Consider the following 10,975-nt stretch of genomic DNA (forward strand, 5'->3'; position numbering starts at 1 on the left):
CAGCCTGGCTTTGCTGGTTTTAGCTGGTCTCCCAACCTGGCTTAGCAGGTCAAGCTGGTCTCCCAGCCTGGCTTAGCTGGTTTAAGCTGGTCTCCCAGCCTGGCCTAGCTGGTCAAGCTGGTCTCCCAGCCTGGCTTAGCTGGTTTTAGCTGGTCTCCCAGCCTGGCCTAGCTGGTCAAGCTGGTCTCCCAGCCTGGCTTTGCTGATTTTAGCTGGTCTCCCAGCCTGGCCTAGCTGGTCAAGCTGGTCTCCCAGCCTGGCTTAGCTGGTCAAGCTGGTCTCCCAGCCTGGCTTATAGCTTATTTTAGCTGGTCTCCCAGCCTTTCCTAGCTGGTCAAGCTGGTTTCCCAGCCTGGACAATTTGGTGGTCAGCTGGTTTTAGCTGGTCTCCCAGCCTAGCCAAGCTGATGAACATCTCACAATATTATATATATATATATATATATATATTAGGGCTGTCAGTTAAACGCGTTATTAACGGCGTTAACGCAAACCCATTTTAACGGCGTCAATTTTTTTATCGCGCGATTAACGCCTAGCAAACTTTGTAGTTTTTTTTTTTGTTTTTTTTTTTTGGACATGCTTTTGCAACAACTAGTAACGTTAGTACAACACCACCGGATCTAGCTAGACCGGAAACAAAACAGGCACGCCGCACACACTTGTTTGGGCTTGCGAGCCGGCCAAAGAGTGGACGAGAAGCCGCGTCTATGGACAACTTGTATCGCACATCGGACACGTACTTTCTCAGTTTATGGCCAGCAATAAAAGGTGTGTACACTCATAGAGAATAATGTGTTCGAATTTTAAATACGAGGCGCTGCTCTTCGCTTCTCGTCCAGTGTGCGACCCCCTTTAACATTATGTTTTGAGTGGATGAATGATGAGCGCGAGACGCCGAAATGGATGCCAATAAGATTCTGAATGGAAAGTTTAATTTTAAAAAAGTGGCCAAAATGTTTCAGTTGACAAGACCAAAGTGATCTGTGTGTTTTGTCATTGTGAACTGAGCTATCATTGCAGCACGTCCAGTCTGAAATGGCCTACTACTTGATGGCCAAGCACACTGATTCGCTGATGCGAATTCTCCACCCCCTCGTCAATATTAGGACCTCGTCAGTATTTCTTTCACCCTTTTATTGATGGACAGTGTTACATTGTGTGAGAGATTATTTGCTCCAAGTGAGAATGTTAGTGTGAAATTGAACACTACAGTATGCCAATGTTGATTTCAAAAAGAAACATTTGCTCAAAGCAAGCCAATCCACTTTTCCATGTTGATAAGAGCATTAAAATGAGAAAAAATAATGGGACAAAAAGAAATCAAGAGACATTTAGAATAGATAAAAATGTGCGATTAATTGCGATTAATCGCGAGTTAACTATGACATTAATGCGATTAATCGCGATTAAATATTTTAATCGTTTGACAGCACTAATATATATATATATATATATATATATATATATATATATATATATATATATATATATATATAATTATGTATAATAATAATTCACACACACACACACACACACACACACACAATAAGTTAATATAGACGAAGTTGATTATAATATGCACTAGTTAATTATTGGAACCATCTGGAACCCAGATTTTTTGTTTGTTTGTTTGCTTGCCATTTAGTAATATAACGCAATTATTAGTATTCTAACGCAACTTATCATTATATAAATGTAAATTGAATTTTTCAAAAATAAAATAAAAAACTTTTAATACTTCTGTCACTGTCACAATTTTTTTTTACTCGCCTGCCATAAACCTGGCATATTGCACAAGAATGGGTCATATAACTACACAATGAGTTTTAAATTCATGATTTAATATTAATGATTTTTTAATTCTAGATGTTTATTTAAATGCTGCGTGACTTTGAAGTGTTTTAATGTGCGTGCGCGTGAACATTCGAACATTCGCATTCAAACACTGGAGCGAGCGCGCTGTGCGCGCGAGAGCAGATGGAAACGGGAAACGTCATCAACTGACACACAGCAAAACTCTTGTCTCTCGCTGTTGTTTTCACTGCTTTCAGGTGAGTTTAGTCAACAAATTCACACAAATAATACATACAAACGTCCCTGACACCTTTATTACGTGTAATTGACACGCTCCTGTTGAATATTTACTTTATAGAAATGGTTTTGTGTCTTCGAAAAAGTCCGTTAGCATCTCAACCAGTTTCAGAAGAGGTAAGTTAGGCCTAACTTACGTTAAGGCTAACTATAAGTTAGTCTGACTGGAGCTCTTGTTTATAAAAGTTTGGGGGTTTAACCACATCTTTGTGTAGATAACAGTTTTTGATAGTTTTGTTTTGCTGGTAATTTGTCAATGGGTGATTGGAAGTAAGCTAATTTATTTAACCTAAAAGAATGCACTGCACTGTTAATCAGTGACGTCACTTACAAATAGTGATTTAAAAAAAGTGATTTCAGGAGCAACAGGAAAAAAACCTCTACAACAAAGGGTGAATTATTCATTTCATATGCATCTATTTATATTAATATATAATTAATTATTATCTTAATATATTATCTAAATATATAATTTTTTCTCTTTTCTGCAGTTCACCTCTGCTCTGGCTTGGTTTCTTGTAATAAACCCTATTGTAAATCCTATGTAACAGTGTTGGCTCTGTGAAATTGCATGTTATGTTCCTATTGTAGATCATCATGCTGAAGGCCTGCTGCAACCCCATCCAAGAAAATCTCCATGGCTATGAACCATATGATTAGTAAGCAAAACCACCTCAAACATACAATGCACTACTGTCCAAAAGTTTGGGGTCTGTAAGATTTATGCTTTTGAAAGAAGTCTCACATTTTAAAATCATTAACCCCAGGATTTTTCAGTGTGATTGTCCTTGAGAAGCCTGTAGGCTAAATAATAGGCGACAAATATAATGGTATAATGGTCGTAGTAACAATTATTTATTTAACTATTATGATAACAGGATATCATGGTCATTGGTATATTTTATTTTATTTTATTTCTCTAGGTCTGTTTTGAGTTATGTTGGCCAGTGAGACAGACACCATACTCAGGGGTATTTATTTATTTGTATGTATTTTTTACTGATAAATACTGAAATTCTTTTTACTTTTAAATGCTAAATATGGTTCAGGCACGCAAGTTATTTTTCACAGATATCTGGCCAGCTTACTCATGGCTCATACTCTTAGCCTTTAAAATGTTTGAATTGATATCCCCAATGCAATATCAGGGGCTAAAGATATCATTAGAGTTCTTAAACTTATGGCTATGCTCTTGTTATCAGATGAAATAATCCCTAGCGTTTGGCCCTGTGATTCTTCAGGACAAGACCTTGATGCGGTCACCTTGACAAGGTGAGTTTCACAATAGCTGCCACTATCACAAATCAAGAGACTGAACACAACAGGCTTTCATCCATATGAACACACCCATATGTAGGCATGGGTACTGAAACATGAACATTAATGGGTACATTAATTATGAACTACAATTAATTTGCCTTGCCTAAATTCATAACGACATCACCACATAACCACACTTGCGACATCACCGACGTGCGTATGAGATCCATTCACAAATTGTCAAGAGTGCTTGCTTTAACAGACGCATCATTTAGAGCCAAGATGAAGACGGCATCGTTGTTCGTCAGTATTTTGTTTCCATAGCACATTAACAAAACATTGAATGACACTAATAACACTAAAAACAATACAATTACAAAATATTAATGATAATAATATCACTAAAATTATATAGGCCTAATAAAAGTCTTTAGTTCAAGAACGCAGCACAACTCTGCCGTCTGTGAAATCAAAAGCAACTTCAAACTAGGGGTGTCCCCGACTATGGATTTTCATAGTCGAATCAGAATCGTCATGTCTTGCCTATAGTCGACTAATAGTCGAATCATGTGTGTAGGGGTGGGGCTGGGGGCGGGGATTTAACATTTCAAAGCCACCATGTAGAGAAAATCACACAAAGATATAGAAGAAAATGTATAAAAACATTTTGGATCAATAAAACTAAGAAATAACATAATTAACTCCAGAAAGGCCACGGACAGGATTTGCATTTCACATGCAAATCAAATTAAATCGGCTAAATTACCTGTGCGAGCACAACATCGATGCACCGAAAAAATAAACAATTAATTTACTAAATTAAATTAGAACAGAATATACCTTTCTAATAAATAAAAATACAAAACGAAATAAATCAGAATCAAGTCACAAGATGAGGAGCAAATGTGTGCAAAATGCCTAAAGTGCAGGGGAACATATATTCAAAACACAAGCCACAAATAAAGATTAGATAACCCTGACAGATCAATAAATAAAATTAAAATAAAGAAACTTTTAAAATAACGATAGTAGCCAGAATTTTCAACTTTGTCTTTTTAACTGCAGAAACAACAATAAATGCTAAACTGGAGTGGCAGTCTTTTTAGCTAAAAATGTTCACACTCACAGCATCCAAAAATCAAATTAGAACCGGCTGAAAAGTTTTGAAATCACTTGTACCCGTATAGCCTACCTGATCGAGAGAACAAATCCAGTCTTTCACTCTGTCTGTGTCCGCTGGAGTCTTTTCAAATTGTGCGCGCGGATAAAATACATTCTGACGTGAAACATGTTCGTTGGCCGGCAGAAGTGCGATCATGGTTTTCCTGATGCTAAATCCAGCCTTGGAGAATATCCTTTCTGATCACATCCACACTTTAAAGTTTCTTATCCCAGACATTGTTAAAAATGTAAATCCTTGCCGCCAAGACGCTCCTCTGTCGGTCACGGATTGAAAGTGAAACTTAAATCTGTCACGGGGTGTTTGGATTTATTCACGCACATTAAAAATATTTATTAAAAGCTTATTTCTTTGCACATTTTTATATACAGCATTATCATAATAGGCTGAATATTAATGTATTGACAGAAAACTAGTTCTATGTGAAATCAGACATTGAGCGCTCTCATATAGCCAAAGGGGCATGATCCTCGTTTCATAACACCTGTGCGAAGATTCGACCGTGAGATCGGTAGTCGAATCCGGCTCCTCCAATCGAATCTTCGACTATTCGGGGTCACCCCTACTTCAAACACTTGTTTAACAAGTAATATTCTTCTAATTGTTTCACTGTCAATAATGTAAGTCCACAAGAGAAATATTAAGCCAGTAAATTAAGATAGTTGCTATACCGTTATATCGTCGTCTCTGAGAGAACGCGCTGTTAATGCAGCGAAAGCTCAGTCCGTTTCTGCTTTCACTTTCAGGGAACGATTATGCTGAATAAACTGGCAATGCATGTCATGTAAACACATTAACCCGTTTTCCTTTATCGGAGTCAAGTCATAAGTTTAAGTATAACCGATCGACTTTTAGATTTTTGCCTTTGATTTCTCTCAGCATTTAAAACGCATTAACCCGCGTTCTTTGGGCTTATTGAAGTGCGATGTGTGAAGTGCACTTGCATACAGACAGAGAGTGCACTGGTAGGATGACATATATCACAAACTCTGACTCTTTCTTGACCCAAGAAATTATTAAAACGTGTTCTCTGAGAGGATGTGTGTCCGTAAATTTCCCGCTGACATGTTGAAATACTCTGAGTCAGATACAAGAATGATAAGGATCTTTTTTTTACTTTGCTAGCAAAATAGAAAACAATTCTCATATATAAAACAAACTAATAAACGAGTAAATAAGCAAGTTAATGATCAAATAAGTAAGCCCCGCCCCCTCACGATAATATCGCGTACCACCGATCTTACAGGCTGACGATATGAAAATGGAGCATATCGGCCAACACTAGTTAAGACCGACCGATATTTTTTTTTAATAAACATAAAAAATAAAAATAATAAAAAATAAACATGTGAGAGCGTGTTATAGGCTATATGTCATGTTATAGTCAGATATGATGACGCTACTGCAACACGCATCGCCGCAGATGAGCATCTATTCATCAAACCAACGTGCAAACTATCGCAAATCAAAGTGAAAGTCGCTGACGCTTAACACACAATCATCTTCATTAAATGTAAAGAAACGAAATGATCTTACCAGGGCTGTTTCCGCTTTCTCTTATTGCGGGCTTTGATTCAGAAATTTTAGCTGATGATCAATAAAATAATGTATCTCATATCTGTTGCTTTTGGTGACGTGCACTCCATTAAATCTGCAAATAGCGGGAATTTAAGATCGGATTTATATCAAAAAAAAAAAAAAAAACACACACTTTGATGTAACCAGGTGTAAATGGAATCGTTTTGATAAATCAGACAGCAATCCGATCTGAGAAAATGCATGAAGTGGCCTTGTGTAAACAGCCCCTAGACATCGGTGAAAAACTAAATAGAGATGCATTGTTAATGTAACACATTGACATGTTTTTTTTTCATAGGTATTACATTGCATGTTAATGCAATTAACTGTCATTTTGTGAATTCTAAAGTCAATTTAATTTATTTGTTTCCCTCTGAAAATCCACTTTAGTTGATATCTAGTGGCTTGAATACTAATCAACTATTACATAGTGAAACTCCTGTTGTGGATGCACTCCTCCCAGGACAACACGCTGAAACCAAGCGTGCCGCACAAGCCCTGAAAAGTGAAGCCAAAACGTCTCGATCGCCCCCCGGTGACTGGTCCTAGTGTAGGTCATAAGCCCCGCCTCCCCGTGTTATTCAACGGGACATGAGACCAACTAAACAATTAAATTACACTTCAAATATCTTTTTTCCAAAGGTGGTTTCTTTCATTTGCTGTTGTTTTTATCACGCTGGTGTAAGTTCAAGTGTCTGTTTCAAAAATAAGTTGGTTTTTAGTTAGTTACGTGATGCGGTGGTGTAACGTCATGATTGACAGCTGTGATTGACAGGTTCTCTGAGTGAAGTAGTCACCGAAGCACCAACGGACATTTTGTCTGGATCTTCGGAGGACTGAGGAGATTGTATACTTTATTTTAACAAGCCTCTTGTCGTACTGCAATCAATTTTTAAAAAGTGTGCAGAATCCACTCTCCCTCAGTGCATTCGGCGAGAGTGAGGGCGGAGCGTTGATTACTTCCTGCTCACTACTGCGCAGGTCTGGTCCCGAGATCGCTACTGCGCAAACTCAAGCCCCAAGATGTCAGCGCCATATCGGGCTTCAGTTCTCATCAATGGAAGAGAGCGAAGGGGCATCGTCCATCTTTTTTTACAGTCTATGGCTGAAACACAGCAACTAATCCCAAAGAATTTACAACGTTTTTAATGCAATATTTTGCTCATTATAAAGTATGTATATATGGCAGTCCCAATCATAGTTATTAATGTTCTGCATTGAAGCTAATGATCATCACATATTGAGACTTTTAATTCGAAATCAAAGCTACAGCTAACACTGTCTGTAAAAGACAGACTTACAATCGGTTAAATGTACTGTTATGTTGATGAAATATTGAAAAAAATCTACTTTAGAAAACATGGCTGGTGATGAAGTAAAAAAGATCCAGCACATTTAGATGGTACAAACTTTTGAACTGACTGTATGCATATTCCACACAGCCTCATTTTTGATTCACTTGGAATTAAATATGGCATCTACCCAGACTAAAGTTGCTTGACACGTGCTGAAAGGTTCCACACAAATTGTTAAGATCTCACTGAAATGACTAGATATCTTTGTAGGAAAAAAAATACAGCTTCTTATTTGTAATATTGAGATCTTTAAAAAAAATGCAGCTCTGATGTGGTAGCCAAAGTAGGAGTAACGTCACAACATTTATAGCTACCAACTGGAATATATTCTGTATAAGTTTATTTTTTCTGTAGAACATAAAAGAAGATATTTTGAAGTGTTTTTTTTCATACAATTGAAGCTCATTTATGTTTTGTCTTGAAGATCCACATACAAACACTTTAAAGAGCAGAAGTGTGTCAGGAAAGGAGTGTCCCACGAATAAACACTCTGCAAAGCCTCCCCTGACACCATCCAAGCTGCAAGTTTTGAGAGGTAATCTGTTATTTAATTTATTCATTCATTCATTCATATACTTTATGTAGCCGTAGCCAATTTAGTAAAATGGTTTTACATTAGTTGATTACCTTTCTAAGTTTTACTAGTTGAAAAGTGACAAATTAATAATCTAAATTATTTATCTTTCAAGTCTGCTTCAGTGACTGGCTCAAACAAAAAGAACCCGAAAAAGGAGAAAGAGAAGCGGGAGAAGCAAGTGGGGTATTACATATCCCAAAAAATACAAGATGTCATAAAAAAAGAAAAGAAAAATGTAATGTAAAATGTATCTCTATAATTCTGTTATTGTTCTCCTTTAGTTACTATTATAGTTTTTAGCATTTTAATCATTTCAATTAATAATTTTGTACATTACTGTTAGCATATCAATGGGCTGTTTTAAGGGGCTGCAATATCAAATAAAAGGAATTTGTTTGAATTGTTTCCTGTGCTCCTGAAGATTATTTTAAGTATACTTGGAATTGTTTACATTATTTTTCCTGCCACTGTGTGTTGTGACAAATAGAGAAGACATAGAGTCAGCCAGTCTGACCAGCTAAAAACAGCCTGACCAGCTAAGCCCAACAATGACCAGCTAAAACCAGCTAAGCCCAACAATGACCAGCTAAAACCAGCTAAGCCCAACAATGACCAGCTAAGACCAGCCTGACCAGCTAAAACCAGCTAAGACCAGCCTGACCAGCTAAGACCAGCTAAAACCAGCTAAGCCCAAAAATTACCAGCCTGGCCAGCTAAAACCAGCTAAGCCCAACAATGACCAGCTAAAACCAGCTAAGCCCAACAATGACCAGCCTGACCAGCTAAAACCAGCTAAGCCCAACAATGACCAGCTAAGACCAGCCAGGCTGACCAGCTAAAACCAGCTAAAACCAGCCTGACCAGCTTAGACCAGCCTGACCAGCTAAAACCAGCCTGACCAGCTAAGACCAGCCTGACCAGCTTAGACCAGCCTGACCAGCTAAAAAAGTGTTCAAAACCCCTCTAAAACCAGCCTGATAAACCAGCTATGACCAGCCAAAACCAGCCTGACCAGCTTAGGCTGGTTTTAGCTGGATTTTTCAGCAGGGACACGTGAACTGATGCCAAATATCGCGATGTGTTCGGAACGAGACTTCTTCAGCGCGATTTCCTACTGATAAAATATAATTTTAAAAATATCAATAAACAGCAAAGCAATCCAGCTTCCCTGGCAATAAGACCGAAATAATAACATTAAAAAAATACATAAAAATACATAAGATCTCGTGAATAAATGTTGATTAAACAGCTTCTCTGCTGCAGCCGACAGCCAGGCAGAAAGAATCGTGCTGTTATTATCACGAAAGACGCTTTAAAAAACGTGCTGGTATTACGAAAATAACGAAATAAACGTGTCCGTGGCACGAATCAATAGATTAAATTACGTGACCATATCACGAACTGCCGTGAGATCACGTGCGTTGTTAAACTCACCGCTGAATGATCACGTGCGTTGTTAAACTCACCGCTGAACGCGCTAAACCTTTGCGGGGACTTTGATATCAGATTGCGAGGGGTTTTAAACATCAAAAACCAGTTGGAGGGCCAGATAAAAATTATCTGGGTGCCGCCATTTGACTCGCCCTGGCATAGATAATATTTTGTAGCCCAATGAGAAAAAAGGGAGTAAATAATTAAAACAAAATGAACAGCATTAGCTGCTACGTGTGAAAAGAAACCTGCTTTGGATGTATTATGTTCAGGACAAACGTAATAGCACTGCAATAGATTGGCTATATTAGGTTAAGGACCAACGTAATAGCACTGCTTATATTAGGTTAAGGACCAACGTAATAGCACTGCTTATATTAGGTTAAGGACCAACGTAATAGCACTGCTTATATGTTGGCATGTAACGTAATTGCGATTTGCAAAATAGTTTCCTCAGAACGTATTTCATGTGATACAGGGTTGCATTAAATCTGTGAAGATCTCAGCAGAGGAGGATTAAACAACTCCACAAACAGCATTACCAGCTTCACTTATTACTAACCAGACTGACTTTATTTCTGTCAGACGTCTACAAAAGTTTTTATTGAGAATTAACAGAGGTTTAACTCTGTGTTTCATTTGAAGTCACCATAACAGTGGTTAGTGCTTCCATTAGTTGGGCTCTTAACTCTTGTTATATCTTTTGTCTTTTTTGGCCGCTGTGACGGTGTGTTTGTCAAGCACATTTGCAGCAGCAAAGAAAGCTAAAGTGAAACGAGATGTGGGCCAGATCTGGGCCGGCACAATGTTGCTATGTGGGTGGTAGGGTTAGAATAAGTTGAGATATAGTTGAGTTACTTATAGTCAGTAGAATATCTGTATTAATTTACTACAAGTATGCTGCTAGTACAGGCACACATTTATTTTCCTGTTGGCTCTTTGCAATGTTGGGACATATGCTGGCAAATGTAACCTTACAGTTGACTTGCCAAATCACTTCCATTTGTTTTATTAATAAAATGAATATAGGAAGTATTGGAAGTCGCTAATAATCGATAATCGTTACCCTCTGAATCGTAATCGAATCGAATCGTGAGGTGCCTGTAGATTCCCACCCATCAATCGTCGACGAGAAGAGCAACCGGAGAATTCTTCACAACGATCACAGATGCAATTCCACCCCAAAACAATTAACAATAATTTACTGTTTATAAGCGACGACATGATTATGAAACTTAAAAGGTGGAATTCAGAAAGAAGTGCATTGTGTCCTTTATGCACAGTATAAATAAATTTAAAAAATCTAATCATTAAGAACTTTACTGGCTCATAATTTTATTAGAGCGTTTGAAAAAGGAATGACTGCCAAAATGTATTTGCACCGTACTGAATAAATTATTTTGTGTGCTTGAATGTACCCTGTATTTGGCCCCTGAATGTAACATGTGGCCCCTTAATGGCCCCTGTTACAGAAAAATCCTAGAACCGCCACTGAGTAGG

General features: G+C 37.8%; 1 long non-coding RNA gene across 3 annotated transcripts; it reads left to right on the top strand.

Annotated features, from left to right (window-relative positions):
* The first annotated feature begins 1,832 nt into the window (after positions 1 to 1,832).
* On the top strand, positions 1,833 to 8,440 carry LOC311083192. Of its 3 annotated transcripts, XR_014606227.1 has the most exons (7): positions 1,834 to 2,054; positions 2,156 to 2,211; positions 2,686 to 2,753; positions 3,018 to 3,065; positions 3,297 to 3,366; positions 7,892 to 8,002; positions 8,157 to 8,439. It is a non-coding gene; the product is annotated as an uncharacterized lncRNA (long non-coding RNA). The 3 variants fall into 3 exon arrangements; XR_014606226.1 differs by lacking the exon at positions 3,297 to 3,366 and having other exon boundaries at positions 1,833 to 2,054; positions 8,157 to 8,440; XR_014606228.1 differs by lacking the exon at positions 3,018 to 3,065 and having other exon boundaries at positions 1,838 to 2,054; positions 8,157 to 8,436.
* The last annotated feature ends 2,535 nt before the right edge of the window (positions 8,441 to 10,975 follow it).

The sequence above is a fragment of the Abramis brama genome, assembly GCF_963993115.1.
Source record: "Abramis brama genome assembly, chromosome: 1".
Classification (NCBI taxonomy): Eukaryota; Metazoa; Chordata; class Actinopteri; order Cypriniformes; family Leuciscidae; genus Abramis; species Abramis brama.